The 24,544-nt window shown below is 32.2% G+C and overlaps 1 pseudogene; it reads left to right on the plus strand.

The window, feature by feature from the left end:
- The first annotated feature begins 23,212 nt into the window (after positions 1 to 23,212).
- Positions 23,213 to 24,220, plus strand: LOC129296289 (UDP-glycosyltransferase 91A1-like; annotated as a pseudogene).
- Positions 24,221 to 24,544: the final 324 nt, after the last annotated feature.

A 24,544-nucleotide genomic window follows, 5' to 3' on the forward strand; every position in this document is an offset into this window, starting at 1 on the left:
TAAAATATATAATTAAATAACATAAATATATATATATATATATATTATATAAATTATACACGTTATAAAAGTAAATATTTTATGAAATAACATAAATAATAAAAATATAACAAAGGTGGTGTTTCTAATCTCTGAAAATAAGGTTGTTTAAAATTAATTCAAACTAAAAGGACCAACCCAAACTAATCCAAATCAAAAGAAATTGATCAAAATCAAACAATAATCAAGTCAGTTTTATTTTTATGATATGAGAACCGATTGATTTGGTTCAAGTTATGTTTTGAGTACTAGAAACTGAACCAAACTGAGCCAAACTTGATTAAAAAATGCTATTTATTTATTTATAAAATATATAACCATTTATCCATAAAAAGTATTTTTTAAAATTTTTTATAGTAATAGATAAACTTTTTTAAAAGATTTGACTGGAAATACATAACATTAAATAATTATAATAATCATGTTATGATTATCATTTAATTATTTACAACATGAAAGCTCTAGTATTCAATTTATCTACGAGAAGCATTTTATTTTAAATTTTGGATAATAAGTTTTTCATTATTTATTAGAATATAGATACATAGATAAATATTTTCAAATGACTTGAATGGAAATGCATAATATTAAATAATTTTAATCTTAAAAACTTATATCAATTTTTATAATTAATTATCGTTATCACATTAAAATTTTATTATATTTTTATGCTTCTATTATGAAAAAAAGGAGCTAAAAAGAATTAGATTTAATTTTAATACATAGCACTATTATGAATATGAAAAAAAAGAAAAAAATTAAATAAGTATATTAAAGCCTGATCTAAATCTTAACCAAATCAAATCAAACTACAAATAAAATTAAACCAAATCAAGCTTCATAAAAACTGATCATGTCTCAATTGTGAATAAATCGAATGGTTCGAATCGGTTTGGTTTTTGTCTAAAACCAAACCAAACCAAGCCTATGACCACCCCTACATGAAAACACCACCTCTCTTCTAGTATTTATTAAAAAATATATTACTAAATAATTTCATCAAATAATATATATATATATATATATAAATATTTTAGTTATATATATAAATAATAAAAATAATAAAATATAAGAGAGGTGGCGTTTCCAATATAGGGAAACGCCACTTCTCTGAAGGTATTTAATAAAAAAATTTATTAATAAAATATATAATTAAATAACATAAACATATATATTTATATTATATAAATTATATATGTTATAAAAGTAAATATTTTATAAAATAATATAAGTAATAAAAATATAAGAGAGGTGGAATTTCTAACTCTTAAAAATATCATCTCTCTTCTAGTATTTATTAAAAAATATATCACTAAATAATTTCATCAAATAAAATATATAAATAATATTTTATCATATTAAAAGGATATATATATATATATATAATAAAAATAATAAAATATAAGAGAGATGGAATTTTTAAATCATGGAAATTCCATCTCTCTTCAGTAATTATTAAAAGATATATTCAATTTAATTTAATTAAATACAATATATAAATAATTATCTATCCAATAAAATAATGATTAATGAATAAATACATTATATTAGGTTAATTATGAAATAATATGAAACTAATTAATTAAAAAATATTAGTACTTAAATTATAGTGAAATTATTAGTTATGTAATAACAATTAATTCTTATTAAATATATTTTATTTATTCATTATAAATAAATAACCAAATCAATAACTTATTAAAGAAAATAAAATTTATCTTAAAATAAAGAGGTGAAGCCACTTGTATTATTAACTACTATTATTTATTTAAATAAATTCTTATAAATAATTAATCTTTTATATTGTCTAATAAATTATTTTAATATGATTAAAAATTATTTATAAATATAAATTTTTTAATAATAAGAAGAGAGGTGGTGTTTTTATATTTTAGAATCGCCACTTCTCTAATCTTAATTAATTAATTATCAATATATATTTTTTATTAATAAATTAAATAATTATATTTAAATTATTATATGATATAATAAAACAATATAGATAAGTTAAAACAAAATAGATAGATGGCATTTTATTACTGAATTGCCACCGATACTGGTACTGAATTCAATGCTGTGTCATTTTATTTAATAAATACCACCTAATATTATTTACTTAAATTAAAAATAAAAATAATAATTTATAAGCAGTGATATTTGATAAAAAAAAAGCTACCAAACATCTTTAGAGTTAATGTTAGTTACGTTTTATATTTTTTATTGTTATGAAATATATGCTACTAATTCTCATTTTTATAATAGTGATAATTGAATAAATGATTAATAATTTTCAAGTTTTACATGAATTCAGGAAACACTTGAATGATAAGTCATTTGACAGCAATTTAATTACAACCAAAGAATAAAGAAAGAAATGATAGCTTTTCGCATTAGAGATGTTAAACTCACTATCTTGAGCCAGAATTCCTGGGCAAGTGTTCATAGTATACCTTGCAACTGACCTTCCTAAAAATATGTGAAATCAATTATTTACACAATTTTTCTATTCTCTTGATATCACTGGATAATTAATTAATTTTTCTATGCCTAACAACAAAAATTTTCTGAATCTTGTTCTGAAATCCGATTAAAGATATTAAATTTAGTTGAACTTTTAATGACTTAATTAATTATTTTTAATAGATATTTAAATTTTCTTTGAACTGTTGAGGAGAATTAATGCATCAAATTATAACACAAAAAGGCTTAATAAATGATGTGGATGGAGAATAATATATCAAGGAAATAATTTTTTTTTTTTTTGCAAATTTTCAACTCGATATACATGTAAATATGGTAGAGATATTTGTAGCTGATGTAGCTTCATAATATGCCAACACATGTGCTTTTATATCCTAATTTTACACGCGCACGCGCGCGCACACACACATGTATGTATGTATGTATGCAAGCATGCATGCATATGAGTTTAATATTGGATACTCATTCACTGTGTACAAAGAAAATTATATTTCATACTTGCAAAAAACGAAATCATGGAAATTGATTTAATGCAAAATTGACACTTAGTTAGAGTTTATATAAAAAGTATGCATGAAAAATAATTATTTAAAAAATATCAAAATTTAAGGACAAAATTATTAATATTTAGTCGGTAAAAAATTGACAAAATTTATTCCAAAGTAGGTCTAATGGAAAGATAGAGATAAAAAGACATATCATGAGCATCTAACACCAACAAAGTACCAGCAAGAAAACATGTTCATACAAGCTTCACTCATAAAAAGTAATCTAAACTTGCACACATTACACGTGCAATTAATAAATCACTTCTCAATTTGATTTGCTTATTCATGTTTGTGGAATTATCTCCTTAATAATCGAATCTTTCATTTCCACAACAATGATGGATCCACACTTATAAATTGTTTTTATTGCATTAAAGCAACCAACCTTGAAGACCACAAAAAATGAAATCGTAGCCCTACAAATAAAAATTTTACAATTAGACAGTGGTCACAAAGCAAAATTGGTGGCTGGTGAAACTCATCTTTATAGGCTTTGATATGACTACATCATCCATCATACAAAGGACAACATATGCAAACCCAACATGTGTTTACAGCAATACGAAGCTTAAAAATGCACTCTTTATATAGGAGCTGATCAAAGTACTCAACAGTTTGATTATCATTACCAACATTTCATTCTCTACTTGTTCATGTCACAATGTTTGTGACAAGATTGTTTTTTTTTTTTTCCAGGTTAACCCTTCTTTTGGAAATGTTTGTCAGGAAGTGGAATTGTGTGTGGTTTGGAGGCTGCTTGAAGAATTTTTACACCAGTTTACACACACACACACACACACGTGCACATGTACATTTGAAGCATTTGTGAAATTTATCAATGCTTGATGTTGATGATATGATAAAAGCTTCATTATATTCTAAACGTTGTAAATATTCTTGAAATTATGTAATGATTATAGCATGTTATTGTTAATAACTATTTAAATAGAGCAAGAGAAAATTATGTGGTATATTTTCATGCAATATAATTCCCAATCGAATATTAAAAAATTGGCAAGTATATATATATATATTTGTTTAAATAAAAGTGGCAACACTTAAAAATTGTTACCCATTTTTTGTAGTTACAGGCAACAACCTAAAATTGTTGGTAGAGACAGGCATCAGCCCAAAAAAAAAAAAAAAAAAACTGTTGCAGCTGTTGCCAGTTTCAATAACTCAAAACTATTGCCCATTGCCTTACATTAAGGCAAGGTTTTTGTCATTTTTGCCCTAAAACTTGAAAAAACAATTTCCTTAGACAATAGGCAATAGCCACCTAGCAAGACTACAACCACAAACCGTTGCCTATAGTTACAAGCAATGGTTTTGGGCTCTGTGGCAGCATTTTTCACTATTGTTGTGAGGCGAAAATGTTATAGTGGCTCATTTCATTTTCAGTTGAAATGATACAGTGGGCCAGTAATGGACCTATTATTTGTTTGGGTTTGGGTGCTAGTGTTTTAAAATTTAGATTGATCTAGATAGTCAAACTGATTAGACCGTCACAGGATATAAAAATAGTTTAATTTGACATGCTAGCTTTATTTTGGAGATTGGCTTGTTTTGCACCAGCCTAAGTTTGACAAACTCAATTAATCCAAAACCCAAAACAATTGGACTACTATTTTTTTTAACTCTTGCTTTAATTTGGTAATAATAATTTTTTTTAAATTTAAATAGATAAATGTCAACTTCCTTTCGAGTTGTTATAGTAAATTTTTTAGTACATGATTAATTTTTTTTGTACTATATGAATTAAATTGTAAATAAAAAATGTTAGCAAATTAAAACTGAATATGTTATGCTTCTGAACTAAAAATAACATTCCAATATTTTTAATTTTATAGATATATATATATATATATATATTTTTTTTATTTGTTATCGTGTCACTTGTTAAACCGTCATTCTAATTGGTTAAACTATGATAATGGTGCCCCATTAATCTTTCTTATTTGTGGTCGGGTCGAGTTTTTAAAATACTGACATAAAGAGTGATAAGTCCATGAACTTGCAAAATCACAAGTTATTCTCCGAAATGTAAAATGAAAAAGTTGGTTGGTTCATTCATCAACATCTATTGTGAGGTCTCGTGGCTGGTACTCCGAATTGGAGCGAATGCCTCAAGGTATACTAGTCCGTTTTTATTTATAAAAAAATTATTACTTTTTACTTATTTTTTATATAAGGAAAATGATATATTTCAATAAGCATTTATTATATTTTTTTAAAATTGCCACTCATAATTTACATTAATAAAAAATAATTAATACATGCTTTTGTTGATTAACATAGAGCATTTTAGTCTAATTTTTTTATTTTCAAACATAATTATTATGATTAACTAATTTTTTTTAACTATGTGATATAATTTTTTTTTTATACATAGAAATGGAGGGAGTATACTAGAATGGTTCTAATTCTTGTCAACCTCATACTTTATGAACAGTGACAGAGCCAACGCCCTGAGAGGCAGGGGTGTAGGAAAATGTAAAATTAAAAAATTAAAAAATAATATTATATTTTTTAAAAAATTAATTACATTAGGAAAAAGGTATAATAACAAAAGTAAAATTATACATATTTTTATTTGAGCAAAATATATTGATATTTTTTTTGCCAAAAATATGTTGAGAAGATTGATATAGAGTTTAAATTTTGGACTCCCAAATATTTTTTAAGTTTAGAGAGTTCAAAATACTAAAAATATGGGGTAAAAGGTTATAATTTTTCCTTGCTAGATGTGTAAATTTCCTCATGTAAGAGGGCACATTTGCCTTGACTTACAACCAATTTATTGATTTTCTAAGTGGTTTATTTGTATGTTGATAAAAAAAATCAAAATTCATAAAAGATTCTTGTAAATTCTCAACTAATAATATAAGTAATCGCAAGTGTCTTTTATTGATTTCTCAATTGACTATCCATATTATATTTTTTAATTGTAAATGAGAATCATAATTTATTATTAGAATTTCATTAATTTATTGTTTGTAATTGTAATTAATATTTTTATGAGTTCTATACTTGTCTTTTTTCCATGTTTATTTATTTATTTATTTAGGTTAAATCCTTGTTTATTTTTAACCAGCCATATTTCCGAGGCAAAAAGATGATGCGGGAGAGACAAATAGGTCCACCATGTTGCTCAAATTCAATGCTAACGTGATGACAATGTGTTGTGGTAGGTACCCACTCGAACGATAAGAGAGAGACTACACAGGCGTTCAGTTTTGATACTCAGTGGCCACTGAGTACTGTGGTGCTCATCAGGCCAAAACGCACCGTTTCATTAACCATGGAGAATCTCTGCCGTTCATTACATTTTTATCTCAACCATTCATTCATTTTTAAAGTTAATAAAGCTTTTAACAATGCCTTAGGTCGACTTTACCATTTGCTGGCTATCAGGTTTGAGACTCTCAAACTAGAGCTTTATCATTGTCTCCTCTCGTTGGTGCCTTCACAATCATTGGGTTCTATATCTCCATCTAGACCTTCTCCATCAGATCATCACCAAGGGTAGCCTTTCTGGATGGTTATTTCCTTTACCTTGATGAGCTCTCTCTCTGCGACACAGCCTTAGCCATTTCCTGCTGATTTTTTTTGCAGTGTTGTCCTATTTATTTTTCTCTAGCAGATCATCGCCAAGCATGACTCTTAATTTCTGTGACACCTCAATGAGTTATTTCCTTTCCAAATCATCGCTAAGTATGGTTCTTAATTTCTCTTGCAGTGCTGTCCTATTGATTTTTCTCATTTTGTTGGCTCTGTGTTGAATTTTCAACAATGGGGTGCAAATTGATGATTTTTAGTTTTATCCTTTTTATTGTGCCATTGATTCTTTTTTATGTCAAAATACTATATGATTTAGTTTAAACTGTCTCAATACAATATCTACTTTTGCCGCTGAGTTTAATGCCATGAGAGAAAGCATGCATACTTGGAGAGCATATTTAGATGCTTTGATTACAATCTGCGTTTCATTCTTTTTTGGGATATTGCTATATTGCATACCTGTTTGGAAGATGTGAGCGGTCTTGATAGTTTTTTTGTGTGCCTATAGCTACTTTTACAAGGCGATAAATCTAAGATATGGGTGCAGAGATATAGGTTTGGCTCATGCATCTAACACAAATATCCCTTCACGTACAAGGTGATTTTTGGTTTCAAGAAATGGTTATTTTGAGGATAAAGTTTGACATCATAGGGCATAGGTCACAGGATTCATAAAAACTGGCTCTAATATGAGCTGTCATTTGTGGAAGACAAATTGCCATATCTGCAGGAAGCCACATTGGCTATTATGGTATCTTTGATTCTTTTCCTTGCAAAAAGGCAAGGCTAAATGTGAATGTGAATGAAAAATTATATCTAAAAATCTTTAAATCTAAATCATTAAAATCAGTTTTAGATGACCTACTATACCATTTTAAATTAATAATCTGTTTTTTATAACATATCATAGTGTAATGTTTACTATAGTTTACTGTCACTAAGAATAAGAAGAGAGGATTCAAACAAACAAATACTCTATAAATATAGCAGCAATAATTGGCTTGTTTTCACCAAGTTAACGATGATAATTGAGACACCATGATTATATTTTTATAATTGTGCTAGATTTTTATGATATTAAAAACACCCTAGGACTAAAATAAAAAGTTCCTATAATTTAATTTGAAACATGAATTTGTGATTACTTATGTTTGCTAGAATTTGGAGAAATCAAAGGATGATTATTTATGTTGGGGAGAAGCCGAGAGTGAAGGTCTTGAAGAATACTTATAGGACCTTGGAAGTTGACACTTGTTGCTATGGATGATCTCTAATCTCCATCAATCCATGTGATTGCTCCATACTCTTTAATGCTTCATTTCACTTGCATTTAATTATCTCCCCATCCCCATCTGTGTTCTAGCATTCATTTATGAGATACCATAGTAAATCTCTTCACAACCCCAACAATTTTTTTTTCAAAAAAAAAAACATTACTGCTAGTTGGCATGCCAAAAATAGTTGAAAGGTCAAGGCTATAGCCTAGAAGGTGTCAAGTGTGTATGATTAGTCAGAAAGATAACTATGCAATTAATTTAATGAGACAATTTGGATTTTTTTTAAATGTTCTTAGGATCTAATAGTGCAATTTAATTTTGTGTGGTTTTCTAGTCAATGGTGCTAGACTTCAAATAACTTATCCTATTTTTTCAGATTTAAGTTCTCTAAAATTGAAAACTATATTTTTGTGAAGTTTGTATTTCTCCCATGAAACTCTCTTGTATTTCTCCCAAACATCTCCTTTAAATGACTTGAATGTGATTGTCTTTTTCACTGCATCTTTTTGCCCTTCCTCTTGAATATGATATTTTCCTATCTTCATTTTATTTTTTATTAACTTATCAACACCTGATTGTTTCTCACAACTTCAAATATTAGTCTCAAAGCCCTTGAACCATCAATACCTCTCTCACTCACTCGCTCACTCACTCATCATTTGGCTTATGATTAATAATATTTATTTCAACAACTTTAAATTCCACTAGATATACAAATATGTATTCATGAGGAAGTGAGAAATTGTGTTTGGCATCAAAAATTAGATCTACATTCCCAAAATATATGTTGTAAGAGTAGTGTGATGTACATTTTCAAAATAGAGAAGATAATGTAAAGCTATAAATGGATAAGGATGGAAATTGATTTGCTCTATATTGGTTGTAGGATAGATGTTGCTGACAGAGTTGGAAAGAAATCTGCAATGAAGCAAAGCAAGGACCATCCCACAAAAAATATGCACAATTGTTTTCAGAATTGCACTATATTGTAGAATCAGTGTGCTGTGGGGAAAAAAAAACAGAGAATATGTCAATGCTTGAAGACTCCAAACTTGAAATATGTAGTATGCTGATTTGAACAAAGAATATAGTGCCAATTTGTGGAATTGTTAGGTGATAGGGATTGTATTAAATGATGTAAAAGTATCATTTTTTGTGCAATTTTGAGTATATAAATATTGTTAATTGTATATAGGCCAAAAGAGACAAATGTTGTAAATTGTATATGACATTATGAAAATTAATAAAATTATGCTTTTGTGCAAATTGTGTATCTCTTTTTCTATTCATTACCTTGTGAGTGGTTTTCCATAAGATCTATGGCTTCAAGTGATGGACTTTCATTACTTTGTGCCTACATTTGTAAATATTAACGACTGTGATATCAAAATGGAATAACAATATATACCATTTAGTAGTGACCAATTTATTGCTTCATACCACCAATAAGCTTGTAAATGACAATGATTGTGATATAGGCGGTGAAAAAATATATTGTACTGGAGGGATTTCATATGAAAATGTTGAATCTTGTATTTGTACTGGTTGTGTTGGAGCTTCCAAGTAAGATATTGCTGAAGCTTGAAAATCTTTCATTTGATCATCCTTTCTTCTTTTTGATGATGAGGCCTTTTCTTTTTCTTTAGATGTCTTTTTATATGGTGAAGCTTCTTGAGAGTCCTAAAAAAAATTCAAATACAAAATAAGTAATAATTTGTTTTTGTCTTGTATATAAATTAAAATTTACTACCTTTGATGAAAATCTTCTTCTTGTTTTTAAATTCTTCTTTTCCCAACCTTTCTAACATCTCTTGCTTGATTTTTCCATCTCTTTTTTTTGAACCTTTTTGGCATATTTTGTGACTTTATGACTGGTTCAGAAGTATTATTTTCATTACCATTAGGAATCTAATTTTCTAACTCAATGACATATCTCTGAACACAAGTGAATCTCTCAAGTGTCTTAGCAGCCTTGGATGCCAATCTTCCCATTATAAGCATTAATTTTCTATACCTTCGCGTGATGTCAAGTTTAGGATCTGCTTGAATCTCATTTCCTCTAATATTATGGACAACACTAGACCTTGTTTCCTGTAACACTTGCCCTGAGTGTTATCCAAAAATCACATAATTCAAATAAACTAAGTGTGGTTAAGAAGTTGATTCTCTAACTAACTTAAGAAATAAATCATTTAAAACCTTAAAAGATGTTGTCATGACAGCAATAAAATTGCTGTCATGACAACCCTCTTGGGCCAACTTCCAGGAGGTGCCGTTCCGTCATTCAACCTCCGATCGAAGTGATTTTAAAGCTCACACATCACATTCAAAGGGTACTATAAGTGTACCAAATTTCAAAAAGATCCAATGGTCGGATTAAAACTTAAACATGTTAAAAGATTAATTATTTTTGCTGTCATGACAGCACCTCCAGACTAACTTCCGAGGTGCACCATTTCATCATCTGACTCCCAATCGGAGCAATTCTAAATTTCACATGTCAATTTTAAATAGTACTCTTAGCATACCAAATTTTGGAAAGATCCAATAGACAGATTAAATTTCGTGTATGTTGCAATATTAACATATATTACTGTCATGACAGCACCTTTGCTGTCATGACAACTCCTCCGGACCAAATTTTGGAGTGCGCCGTTTCTCCATCTGATATCTGATCGAAGTGATTCTAAAGCCCACATGAAGCTTATAAAAGGTTTTATGTGACCCAAATTTTAGAGAAATACAACAGTCAGATTAAGATTTGGACACCCGGATGCAAAAGTGCAGGTTTTTGGTAAAAACCATTTTCAAAATTGTCCAAATCTCATCCTAATAGTCACAAACTTGTGGGAACACTTTGGACATGTCAAATAGGGCTAAAAACACCTGATAGAATATTTAAATGGTAGAATAACCCTTTATACTAAAATTTGACCACTCGGGTGCCATTTTCCAAAATGGACCCTAAACCCTTAAAATGCACAAATCACACAAGAGTGGCCAAAAACTATTCCAAATATCATATACACATATGAATACACATATTAAACATTTTTACTTGGCTCAGAGATCTCTGTGGGGCCCACGCACCTACTCTCTTTATCCAAGGTATATGTTTGCCCATAACACACCATTTGTAATGCAACCACTTTGCATTTACTCGTGGAATCACATATATATCAAAATAAATATTTACTTGTAGTGAAAACTTGGTCTACTAAATAAATCCATCAAAATCACATACCATAGCCAAGTTTTCTAGCCACAAGTCTACAAGCAATCAAAAATTCATACACAAGCCATATAATCCACACATACTCACGCACATATACATAGTCATATCCTACTGGCACCCTAATCCTAAATACATTACAATAGATTTGCTCAAAAGAAAGGAGTTGTAGTTCTTTACAATTCACAAACAACCCCTAGCTCTACTCCTTTCCCCGTCCTCCACTGGTTCCTTTGCCTGGACCTAGAATATTGAAAAGAAAGGGGTGAGACAACCACAGTCTCAGTAACAAAGAAACCTACATTGATTATTACAAAGTAAGCTATAATTGAATAAACAAATAATAAATTCAACATAGTATATAATTTAGCCATTTAAAATGCATGAATGCATGACCTAGGTCGGTATGGCCTTTCATAACCAATAAAATGCCCCCTGGCACTCTTTAACTCGCAGGTAAACCTTATACCTACTTGTACCTCTATAGGCACAAAACATAATCTAAGGCATGATCTAATCCATCAAACCGCCTGTGCCCCTTCGACATGAATCCTGAGCAGTCAAAGCTAACTCCCTCCTAGAGCTAGCCCGACTTACTCTCCATGTGAGGGCTACCTTAGCCTAGGCACTCAACCTCACACTTCATATGTCGGATTCCCTCTCCCACTGAGAGGTGTCGAACACTCAATATACTAACTATTTTAGTGTACTGAGCCCACAATACGCAAAACAACATTGAGTTCTAATAGTGTGCCACAGAATATCAAAAGTCCACACCTTCTCATTGGTGAACTCCCACTAAGATCATGCCTTTTATTCGTGTCTACCTTTCTCAAGTATTAACCACTTCAACACTCTAAGGTAGTATAACATTTATAAATCTCCCTTGAATGGTTCCTTAGCCTATCTAAGGTACCTTACTTAGTTACACTTCCTTAAGTGCAACTTCTATTCTTTATGATTACAATACATGCAACAAAGCTCGTTTCCATAAAAACATTATTGTTAAACAATTAGAAAACATATTTGCACTATAATCAAAGTAGTACCCCATAACCCCTTATAAAGCACATTTAATCTTTTAAAAAATATAATGCATGATAGCTAGTAATATTTATTTAAAAATAGCTAAAACAAAGTAATAAGAAATATAAATTCCCCTATTACCTCAACCCTTTGGTACTAAAAGGGTTCCTCTTGTATAAAATAGGACTCGGCTTGTTCCTTAACTTCTGAACAAATTCCACCAACAATTCCTACAACATATAAGTGATCCACATCACTTATCATGTCAAATAGCATTAATAAAGACTATAACTCATACCACACAAGTTGGGTCTATGAGCCATAGTCCATCCCAATGGTCTATATATTAAACCAACCATTCACATAGCATCACTTAACCACCAAAACTATTTATTAGCCATTACTAGGCTAATTTCTTATTTATATAATTTTTAATCAATTAAAAACTTACACTTAGTGTCACCAACTTTTACTATTAGCCCTTATAATGAAAACCAAATCTTAATTTAAATCTTATTGGGCTCAAATAGCAAAATTAAAACTAAATCAATAGGCTTAAACCATTGAGGAGCAAAACTCAATCTCTCAGGGTTTAATTTGTGCCCAAAACACCTCTTTTCATCCAATTATCTACTCAAAATATTAGATCACTATACAGAAACTCAAAACATCCTCCCTAGAATCCAAAGAAACAAAAGCTTATAAGAATAAAGCCTTTGGGATCAAAATTCACAAATTTTCTCTTTCAAAAATTGAGAAAAACAAAGAGGAAGGGAAGAGGATTGAAGTAGGAAGTTTACCTATCGTGTAGCCGAGCTCATAACGACCGCAAAGTCTCCTGAATTCGAGTCTAACTCCCTCTTTTTCTCCTTTCTTCTTCCTCTCTCTCTCTCTCACGCGTTTTCTTTCTTTTCCTTTTCCTTTTCTACATTTCTACGTCTGTTTTGCTCTTTAAATTGCTGATCTAATGCCTTGGAGAAAATTACAAGAAATGGTCCAATATTTTTTATTATAGCACAAAAGCCCGGGTCAACTTTAGTAATTTTTTCTATAGTTAAAAATTAAATAAAACCAAACTTTTGCTGAGAAAAATTCAAACTTTAGACCTCTATCAAATTATTCTAAATTTTAATTTAATTATAGACATTTTATTTTATTTTTTTAAAATAAATTCGAGTCTTAAAATTTTTAAAATGTTACACTTCCTTAGTCTAACACTTTAGAATATAGGGGTCAGGCATAACTCTTACATCCTTTGACTCGTACACTTTTAATGCATGATAATAAAATATTCCCATGGACTCAAACTTTTGACAAGTGCAAGAAATTTCATGGGTGTTAGGTTTGAACTCAACTCTCCATTCCCCTTCTTGATCAATCATAAGGGCAATATATACAAATAATGACTCTTTCTCATCACGTGCAATTAATTCTATAGAGAATTGGAGATCCTATTGCTCTTGAAATATGTCAAAAACAGTAGGGGTATAAACGTGCACAAGCTGGCATAGAATAGGCGCACTTTGATTAACCGTCCTTGGAATCTTTTGTCGAGATTCGTACTAAAGTTCCACTTCCTTGTATCGCTTCTTTGCCATAACCTTGTCAAACCTTTTAAAAAATCGCTTGATGTTTAATTTTGGCTTTGTACATCTCTTCACATCATCATTCATACTTTTACTAATCTGTGTGCTCCTCATGCCTAGTGTGCATGTTTCTTTCACATAGCACTGAGCCCGTTTCTCCTTAATATCATAAGTAGACTTCAATCATCCATTTTCATGAACATTATAAGAAGATAATAATTGGTTCCATGCTTCTTCAAACTTCTCTACATCAACATAATTAAACATACATTTCTTGAAATTAGTTAAAAAATGTGACCCATCTTTCAAGAGGTTCCCAAGGTGCTTAACACCATTTTTTAATAAATGCCAACTACACAAATAATGTTCTGTATTGGGAATAACTTCGTACAATGCTCTTGCCATTGTTTGATCTTGGTCTAGAAACACAGTTTGAGGCTTTTTTTATATATGAGGATCCAAAAATGTTTCTAACAACTATTTGAAAGACTCAATTGTCTCATCATATAATAGTGTTGCTCCAAAAATGACCACACTTCTATGATGATTGAAGCTAGAAAATAGTGCAAGGGGTCTATGATTATGATTTGTGCTATATGTTGTATCAAGTGATACAACCTCACCAAAATGTGCATAATCTATTAGCATATAAGCATCAGCCCAAACAACATTAGTAATATATTGATCTGGGTCCAATTGATATTTGTGGTAGAATGCTGGATTTTCTTCAATTTGTTTTTGAAAGTATTCAAGTAGACACCCCACCTCACCAAACTTCATATGTCTCCTTCTTTTACACATCAAGTAATTCTTTGCATCTGTCATTGTATAACCAAGATTTTCTTGACCACCGGCATATGTACTCATTAAGTCAAAAGTATCCCTAGGTTTAAGTCCAGATTCTTCTACAAGATCCATTTCATAGGCTTGAGCTTCTGATATATTTCTCTGACATGGTAATAGGCTTAATATGTCTTTTGTGTGAAGTGGGTGATTATGTTCTCTATCAATCGTAGTGATTTTGAACTTTTGGCCAACACGAGATACTACCATTCTTGTCTTACAATTAGTCCTTGTCTCTAGTCAATGTGTAGAAGCATATGCCCTTTTTTCATTTTTTCTTTGCAGACCTTCCTTGCAATATATAGAAATAAAAATCTATATGCAATAGTAATGGATTTGTTTGCTCTACTCTTTGTAGAAGTATCCTTTCTAACTCTAAATCCAATTCTTTTACCATATTTTGTCCAAAACTCCCATGCCTCATCCAAATTTTCAAACTCCCTTCCTATTTTGAGTTCCAATTCATCTTTCTCTTGCATGGTTCCTGTGAAGAACAAAAAAAAAATTATATTATACATTTTTATTAAAAATAAAATTTTCCAAAACATACAAGGTTATGGTAAAGATAATTTACACTCTTCAAACATTATATATTAGTTCTTCCAATAGCCACGCACACTATATATATATATATATATATATATTTCCTCCATATACATATACACAAACTTCTTTCTTCATATTCTTTTCAATATATATATAGAGGGTAGAATTTTATTCACTTAACACCAAAAAAAAAGGCTGATCAAGCTAAATTTTTTATAACAAGTCATAGGTTCATTTTACTAAATAATGAGAAAGATTAGATGACAATTGACAGCCAAATCAAGGAAATGGAAGATGTTAAGCTTGGTTTACTGTCAAACTTATTCTTGTTTAATATGCTTAATTAATGACCAAATTCTCCCTCATTATATTGTTTCCTATGTATTGGAAAGAACTGTACCAAATTGGAAAAGGACAAGATGATGTGTAAAGCAAGCTTAATGAAGATAACTCATATTTTTAACGTAAATTAAGCTGTTTTAAATACAACATTCGTAGGCATCGCAGCAGACAAAATTCATTCCCTAGCCCATAATTTTTAATTTGTTGCAAATTCGACCTTCCAATTAACATAGCCCTTGTTAACTTACACACACACATATATGTGCATATATATATATATATATATGTATGTATGTTTCAGAAATTAGACAGCATTTGGTCATCCTCTGAAGTCTGTTTCTACAAGCTGAATATGGGTCTATTGCTTATTGTCTTCATCATTCATATTTGCTTTTAGTTTTAATAAGACAGCAACCAAAAAAGAAAAATGAAGAATAAGAAATTAAAATGAATTAATGGAGTTCTTTAGCTTACAAGAACCCCTTCTGAGTGAATGATGTTGTTGGAACTTGAAAGAGAGTGAGTAGAATGGTGCCAAAACACATGCTCTCTCCCTCCAACTTTCAATTTTATACTGCTGTATGAAAGGAGAAACTGAACATATTTGATGTTAATTAAATGGTGCGTTCTCCACTATTAAGTGAACGATGCATTTTGGCTGATACTGCTGAGTACCGAAACCGAACACGACTACACAGTATATTTGTTCATATGTGCATGTGTAACTAACTTAATAGACTAAGAATCCTTTGGTCTTAGTTTAAGCCGTTAAGGTTACTAAGAGGTCAAGTAATGGTGAGAGATGATAATAAGCTGCACATCGTCATGTTCCTATAGCTTGCCTTTGGTCATCTCATCCCCAACCTCGAGGTCGCAAAGCTTATAGCTGAGAAAGGTCACCTTGTGAGCTTCGTGTCTACTCCAAGAAACATCCATCGTCTTCTAAAACTACCTCCTCACTTGACTCCTCTCATTAAATTTGTCAAGCTTCCATTACCTAAAGTCTACAACCTTCCTCATGACGTTAAGGCCACCTCCGATGTTCCCTACAATGTTGTCTAGTTCCTCAAGAAAGCCTACGATGAACTCTAACAACCTATGACCCAATTTCTTGAATCTTCCAAGCTTGACTGGATCATCTATGATTTCGCTCCTTACTAGATTGGCTCTACTGCCTCCAAACTTGGAATTAAGAGTGCCTTCTTCAGTATTTTTTTTCACAACGGCTATGGGTTTCATTGGATCGACTTCAAATTTGATGGGAATTAATAATGACAATTGCCGCAAGACACTCAAAGACTATTTGGTTCTGCAGTCGTGGGTTCCATTTCTGACCACCGTAGCTTTTCGATACTTTGAGATCATGAGAATATCTTGTTATAATTTAGTATCTCAATTTATATAAAAAAGAAAAGTAAAGAATATAAGTGTACCTGAAGAATTTATGAGCACTTGAAAAATCTCGATTACCTCGAGTGTAGACAGGTACACAAGCCATAGGTCCCTAGAGTCTTTTTGAGAGTTTAGAGGTAATGGAGTGGGCAAAATTAAGTCGTGTGCGGTTATCAACTGATCGACTTATATGGATCAAATTGGTAACTGCCTTATGATATAATTAAAATAATTATATCACATTATCTTTGACTCAGTCAGTTAAGAGATAGGGAATAACTGATAGCTACTGGGTTATAGGTTGGGCCTCTGTCCATTGGGCTCACTTATGTGTCCACCTATTATGGTCCACACAAGATCATAAAAATCAATCTGTTGGGCTTATTAATTAATGCTAATCAATAAATAATATTCTAACAATCTCCCACTTGGATTGCATTAATTAAGCAAGTTATATAAACAAGTTACAAATAAAATTAAGAAAATGAAACTCCACAAAATCACTGGATTCCATGGGAAAACAAGTGATATAATCTAAATAAAATATAAAATTTTATTTCAAACATAGCTCAGTAAGATAACAACATAAATCACTGATTCTTATAGGGAGACAAGTGACATGTATAGCGTACCACAATGAAATCATTGAATCCTATAAGGATACAAATGATATTGACACATCTAACTGAACTGAACATAACTCAGAGAAGAAAATAAAAGCTTAAAGAGAAATTGCAACACAAAAGATTCTCAAACTCCCACTAAACTAAGGCATCAAAAGATTTCACAATACCCATATAAGTTACATGATTTTGAAAAACTTCTATAGGTAAGCCCTTGGTCAGTGGATTTGCAAGCATCTGCGTGCCAGGAATATGTACCACATGGGTCTAAGACTCAGTAATTTTCTCTTTCATAAACATAAGTTTGATATCAAAATGCTTTGTACGAATGAAATTTCTGTGGTTGTTAACATAGTATACTGTAAATTTGTTATCACAGTAAATGGTTAGAGGACGTGATATTGACTCAACTAGGCACATGCTAGATATCAACTTCCTCAACCATATAGTGTAACTTGTAGTCTCAAAATAAGCAATATACTCAGCTTTCATAGATGAAACTGTTATAAGTGACTGTTTCACACTTTTTCAAGAAACAACTCCTCCAAACAACATGAAAATACAGCTGGTCGTGGATTTACGATCATCCAAACAAGAGGCAAAATCTAAATCTGAAAAGCCAATGATTTCAAGATCTTCTGATCCCTTAAAGTCATAATCAGAATACCCAATAGGATCAAGAGAATTTGACCTTCTGTAGGTCAACATATGATTCTTTGTACCTTGAAAATACCTCATAATTTTCTTAGTATCCTTCTAATGATTCAAACCTGAATCATTTAAGTATCAACCTAGTACTTCAATAGCAAAGGCTATATCTGGTTAAGTACACACTTGAACATACATAAAGCCGCTGACAGTGAAAGCGTGTGGTATCTTTCTCATTTCAGCCCTCTTCTTATCATCCTTAGGACACTATAACTCTGACAACAGCTCACCTTTCTGTACAGGAGCAGGTGAAGGAGAACATGAATCCATTCTGAATCTCTTAAGTACCCGCTCAATATAAGTGCTCTGTGATAAACCAAGAATATCACGAGATCTATCATGATGAATCTGTATCCCAAGAACGAAGGAGGCTTTACCATGTCCTTCATGTCAAAATGACAAGACAATAGGTGCTTTATCTCATTAAGGAAATTTATTGAATTGCTAGCTAACAAGATATCATCAACATAGAGAACAAGAATGGGAAAATTGTTCCCATTAAACTTCTGATAGATACACTGATCTGAGACATTCTCAACAAAACTGAGTGAGGTGATAACTTCATCAAATTTCAAATACCACTACTAGAGGCCTGTTTCAGCCCATAGATGGATCTCTTCAATCTGCACACTAGATGTTCTTTACCAGATTCAATAAAATCATCAGGTTGTGTCATGTAGACTTCATACAAATTGCCATTCAGGAACGTAGTCTTGACATCCATTTAGTGAAGATCAAGATCAAACTGTGCAACTAAAGCCATTACCACTCTAAAGGCATCTTTGGTGGATACTGGAGAGAAGGTCTTTGTGTAATCAATACCTTCTTTCTAGTTGTAGCCCTTAGCTACAAGTCTGGCTTTGTATCTATCAATTTCACCTCTAGCTCATCATTTTGTTTTAAAGACCCACTTGTAACCTACTGGTTTAAAACCCTTTAGGCAAAATACTACTTTCGTTATGCAAAGTAATATGCCTAGGCACAGAGCTCCCACTGTCTAAGGCATCTTCAAAGAAATAAGCTTGGTTAGGTTCAATTACCCTAGTAGTGTGATTTGGACAATAGAATTTGTACCCACAAGATTCGATACAATAGCCAATAAAGAAACCATCAATAGTTTTAGTATCAAGCTTCATCTGTTACGGATTGTAAGGTTTTACCTGTGCTTTACAACCCCAAACTTGCATATACTTCAGTGCAGGAGTCCTTTTAAAATATAACTCGTATAGAGTCTTTGGAACTGACTTGCTAGGAACTTAATTCAAAATATAAACAGCAGTTTTAAGTGCATCACCCCATAAGAATTTCAGCAATATGGAGTGACTGATCATGCTTCTAACCATATCCATAAGAGTATGATTTCACGTTTCTGTAACCCCATTTTGCTGCAGGGTGCCAGGCATAGTTTATTGAGCTTCAATATCATGCTCTTTAAGGTACAAAGCAAATAGCCCAGGGTTCCTGCAAGTCTCAGTATATCTCCCACAAAATTCTCCTCCTTTATCAGATCTCACACATTTGATCAGCTTGCTAAATTTTAATTCAACAGCTACTTTGAAGGTCTTGAATGTATTAAGAGACTCGCCCTTTTCACGCAATAGTTCAATCCATCCATGATGAGAGTAATCATCTATGAAGGTGATAAAGTATCTAAAACCACCCATAACCGAAGGTGTGATAGGTCCACAAATATCAGTATGGATTAGGTCTAAAGTATTTTTAGACCTCTTTGCCCCTTTGGTTATAACTCTAGTAGGGAATTTTTCCTTTATGTAATAAACACAAGTCTCAAAATCTAAGAAATCAAAGTATTGCAAGATACCTTACTTGGCCATGCATTCTAATCTCTCTCTAGAGATATGATCCAAATAGTGATGCCATAACATAGAGGAATTATCATTGGGCCTTTGACGTTTATGACCAATGGCAGCATTGATATGGAGATTAGAAAGTTTAAGTGACCAATCATTCAATCGATATTAATCGTATATCAAGGAAGCGAAACTAACATTAATGGAATCAAAACAAATGTCAATTTTCTCATTTCCTTGGAAGAATGAATAGCCACAAATATCCAATACAGAAGTTGAAATTAAATTCCTCTTCGCAGAAGGTACATAAACAACATTGTTCAAATGTAAAACATGACCAAATTTTAAATACAAAGAAATAGTTCCAATGCATTTAACTGATGCCTTGCTCCCTGCTATGCCAAAGATTGACTTCTGTGCCTTACTTGGAACCTTCTAGTTTCTTAGCCCCTGTAGAGAGTTCACAACATATATAGTGGCACTAGAATCCAACCACCATAAGTCAAAGGAAGTTTCAATTGTGTTAGATTCAAAACAAACTAGAGTTAGAGGGGCAGTTTGAAGAGTTGTACCTTCACTTTCTTGTTTGTTCTTCAGTTTGAAGCAATTAGCTTTAATGTGACCCAGTTTCTTGTAATAATTGCATAACCCCTTATAGGGTTTCTTCATCGGCTTCTCACTCTTATCACCATCCTTCTTAAAGGTTAGATTATTAGGCTTTGGGGCGTCACGCTTCTTCCCCTTTTTCTTATACGACCTTCCAGATTTGCTGCTAGAGCCATGAGAAACATAGTTCATTAAGTGAGAGGAATTCTTCTTTATAGCTTCCTCTTCTTAAGTACTATTGATATCATCTAGTCAACAGACCATTCAACTTCTTATGAGTTGTATGAAGTCCTCAAGAATGCATACTCTAATGGCAGTGATTGAAGAACATGGTAAACCAAGGTACTTTTGCCCAAATCAATCCCATATGACTTAAGCTTGTTATAGTAATGAACAAGCTTCAGAATATGCTCCATGACACTAGAAACTCCATCATATCAAGTGTTGTCAAGAAGTGATAAATAGTAGTTCTTTTGAGTCTTATCAAGCTTCTTGTATTTGTTGCCAACATCTTTCAAGTATTTCACTGCAGTATCCTTTTTAGGAATGCTATCCCTAATTCCCTTTCAATTGTGTACTTGATGATCGCTAGACAGATTCGGTTGGACTTACTCCATTGTTTATGGAAGGCCATTTCAGAAGCACTGGACTCAGAAGAGAGATCCACAAGGCTTGGGTTCTCTCAGAGATAATCTTTCTCAGAAATGGTCAGCATATTTAGGGACTCTTTTCAGTCATCATAATTAGTCTCATTGAGAGCCTTCACAAAGGATAGTTATGTAAAAGTAAAAATTAAAACCGTAAAACAGAACATGTGAAATATTAATTATGCATGCACAACATAATTATAAAACAGAATTCCCCAACAAGCGATTATCAATTATGCAACTATAATCATGCATCAAGAAGGCTCAAATACTATAAAGATTTAGTTTATACAAAAAGTCCATACAAAATAATGTATTAAACATTTCCATACCTATATGGTACAACAAATATCTAATACATTAAAAGAGTGCTATCAGCCTATCCTCAAAACCAACCATTAAAACTACATTAATAATGTCACACCTATGGGGTATGTCCATTATCAATGCTTCAAGATCCTAAGCATCATCAATAATTCACAAAGTCACAAATGTTATGACCTTAGAACAAAACAAAATTATTTTAAAAGTCTTTGGAATCTTTTGGTAATTAGAGAATAAATTTGGGACTTAAGTGAAATTGTGAAAAGGTGTCTAGGGGTAAATAGGTAATTCTAGAAGTGATTTGGGTCAAAATTGCAATTCTAGAAGTTAAGGGACTAACTTATAATTTCTAGAAATATCCTGGGTCACAGCGTGAATATAAGGAATAGTGGATCCAAAGAGGTAATTTAAACTGGGCTGGAAACACAATTAAACAAAAACATTATTATTATTATTATTATTATTATTATTATTATTAAATCAGGTTTGGGCCCAAACAAAATTTAGGCCCGAAACTCCATGAAACCGGATTCCTAGGATCCAGTGTCTGACCCGATTCATGCCTTCACTCTCTTTTTTAGAATTAAAGTTTTAGGCCTATACAAAAATGGGCCCAGAACATATGAAACTGTATCCCTAGGATCCAATTCCCTGACCCTGTACCTGGGTCTTTCAGCCATGCGTGGGGACGAAGAAGAAAGGGGGGTGCCAGCGTGCAACGGTTGTCAGACCAAAAGCAAGAGGTAGGGAAGTCACTGGCGACCTGGAGCAGTGGCGAAGGAGGAAGATGCTGACGACCCACCGGTAGCTCATCTCCAGCGACTCTAGTTACACACAAATAGTGATGGATTAATTTGCCACCAATGTCAGATGTTCTCTTATTCTGTGTGTAGCCGCGAGCGATGAACGTGAAGCTTTGTCGGCGTCCACCTGGGCTGAGACCTAAAGGACGGCAGACAACTACAAGGCCGACGACTGAACCAGAGAATTATAAGGGGAAAAAATGATGCCAACGACGTGAACTTTGAGCCAGAGAAAGAAAGAATTTTTTTTGTCTGCTTTCATCATAAATATAACAAGATTTAAAATCAAAATTCCCAAATTTAATAATAAGAGGAGAGGAAGAAACTGAAGAATAATATCCCATAAATGAACATGCTAATCAAATTTGAGCAAGTAAGATTAAAAGAATTTCAATTCAATTAATCATATTAAATTGAGATACTTTAAATTTAATATTTACAACCAGGCTCTGATATCACATGTTATAATTTAGTATCTCAATTCATATAAACAAGAAAAGTAAAGAATATATGCGTACCTGAAGAATCTATGAGCATTTGATAAATCTTGATTTCTTTGAGTGTAGACAGGTGCACAACCCACAGGTTCTCAGAGTCTTTTTGAGAGTTCAAAGATAATGGAATAGTAAAAATTAAGTCGTGTGTGGTTATCAACTGATCGACTTATATAAATCAAATTGGTAACCGCCTTATGATATAATTAAAATAATTACATCACATTATCTCTAACTCAGTTAGTTAACAGATAGAGAATAACTGACAGCTACTGAGTTATGGATTAGGCATCTGTCCATTAGGCTCACTTATGTAATCCATCTATCACGATCCATATAAGAGTATAAAAACTAATTTGTTGGACTTATTAATTAATGTTAATTTATAAATAATATTCCAACATGTCTGACTCTTTTTCCTACGACAACGACTCGGGTGTTTCCGATATTTACCGGTTGGCCACATCTTTGCAAAACTGTGACATAATATTGATCAGCAGTTGCTTAGAATTTGAAGGCGAATGGATTGAAGTCGTTAAAAGCCTTCACCGGAAACCGGTTCTACCTGTCGGCCAACTTCCCAGCACGGCCTACGATGATGGTACCGAAAACGAGACATGGCTGTGGATGAAAGAATGGCTAGACAAGCAAAGCAAAGGCACGGTGGTGTACGTGGCATTCTGGAGCGAAGTCAAGCCAAGCCAAGAAGAAGTGAAGGAGATAGCTCTGTGTTTGGAGAAGTCGGAGCTACCATTTTTATGGGCGTTGGAGATTCAACGCGGCCCCACCGATCCGGAGGTTCTACGGTTGCCGGAAGGGTTCGACGAACGGACACGGGGACGTGGCATCGTGTGGACCGGGTAGGCCCCGCAGCTGAAGATATTGAGCCACGAGCCTGGGTGGGTTCTTGTCTCACTCGGGCTTGTCGTCGGTGGTGGAGGCGATCCAGAACGAGAAGCCGCTAGTGTTTCTGGCGTCTTTGGCAGACCAAGGATTGATCTCAAGAGTGTTGGAGGAGAAGAAGATGGGATATTCGATGCCGAGGGACGATCGAGACGGGTCGTTCACGAGTGAATCGGTGGCTGATGCACCGAGGTTGGTTATGGCGGAAGAAAAGGGGAAGGACATACAGGGAAAATACAAAAGAGATGAAGGACATATTTGTAAATAGAGAGAGACAGGAAACATATGTGGACAGCTTGATATCTTAGAGAGAATAGAAACGCGAAACATTGATTACGGTGGTCCTGGCATCAGCAAATCTGAAGGGAGCACGCACAGCTTTCATCGTAAGTTTGGTAATGAAATAATTCCTCTAGGAATGAGGATACTTCGGGTATGTTTGAATTTCGCGTTAGCTAATGAAATAATTCCTCTTGGAATGAGGATATTTTGAATTTCAGGAGAAAAAAAACTTAACTAATATGATTTATTTTTATTGTAATTAATTATGTTATAATTGAATTATGTTTGATGTTATTTTTTAAAATTGATTTTGATAAGATTGAAAATGATTAGATGAATTTAATCTAAATCAATTTTAGAGGGGTAAATTATAATAAAGGACATTGTTTTTTATAATATAAATATTGATAAGTTTGCATATACTATTATTAAATCTATTGAGTTTTATTTAACAAATAATACGCACACAA

The sequence above is a fragment of the Prosopis cineraria genome, unplaced genomic scaffold (genome assembly GCF_029017545.1).
Source record: "Prosopis cineraria cultivar Desert tree isolate PC_DT_omini unplaced genomic scaffold, ASM2901754v1 PC1, whole genome shotgun sequence".
Classification (NCBI taxonomy): domain Eukaryota; kingdom Viridiplantae; phylum Streptophyta; class Magnoliopsida; order Fabales; family Fabaceae; genus Prosopis; species Prosopis cineraria.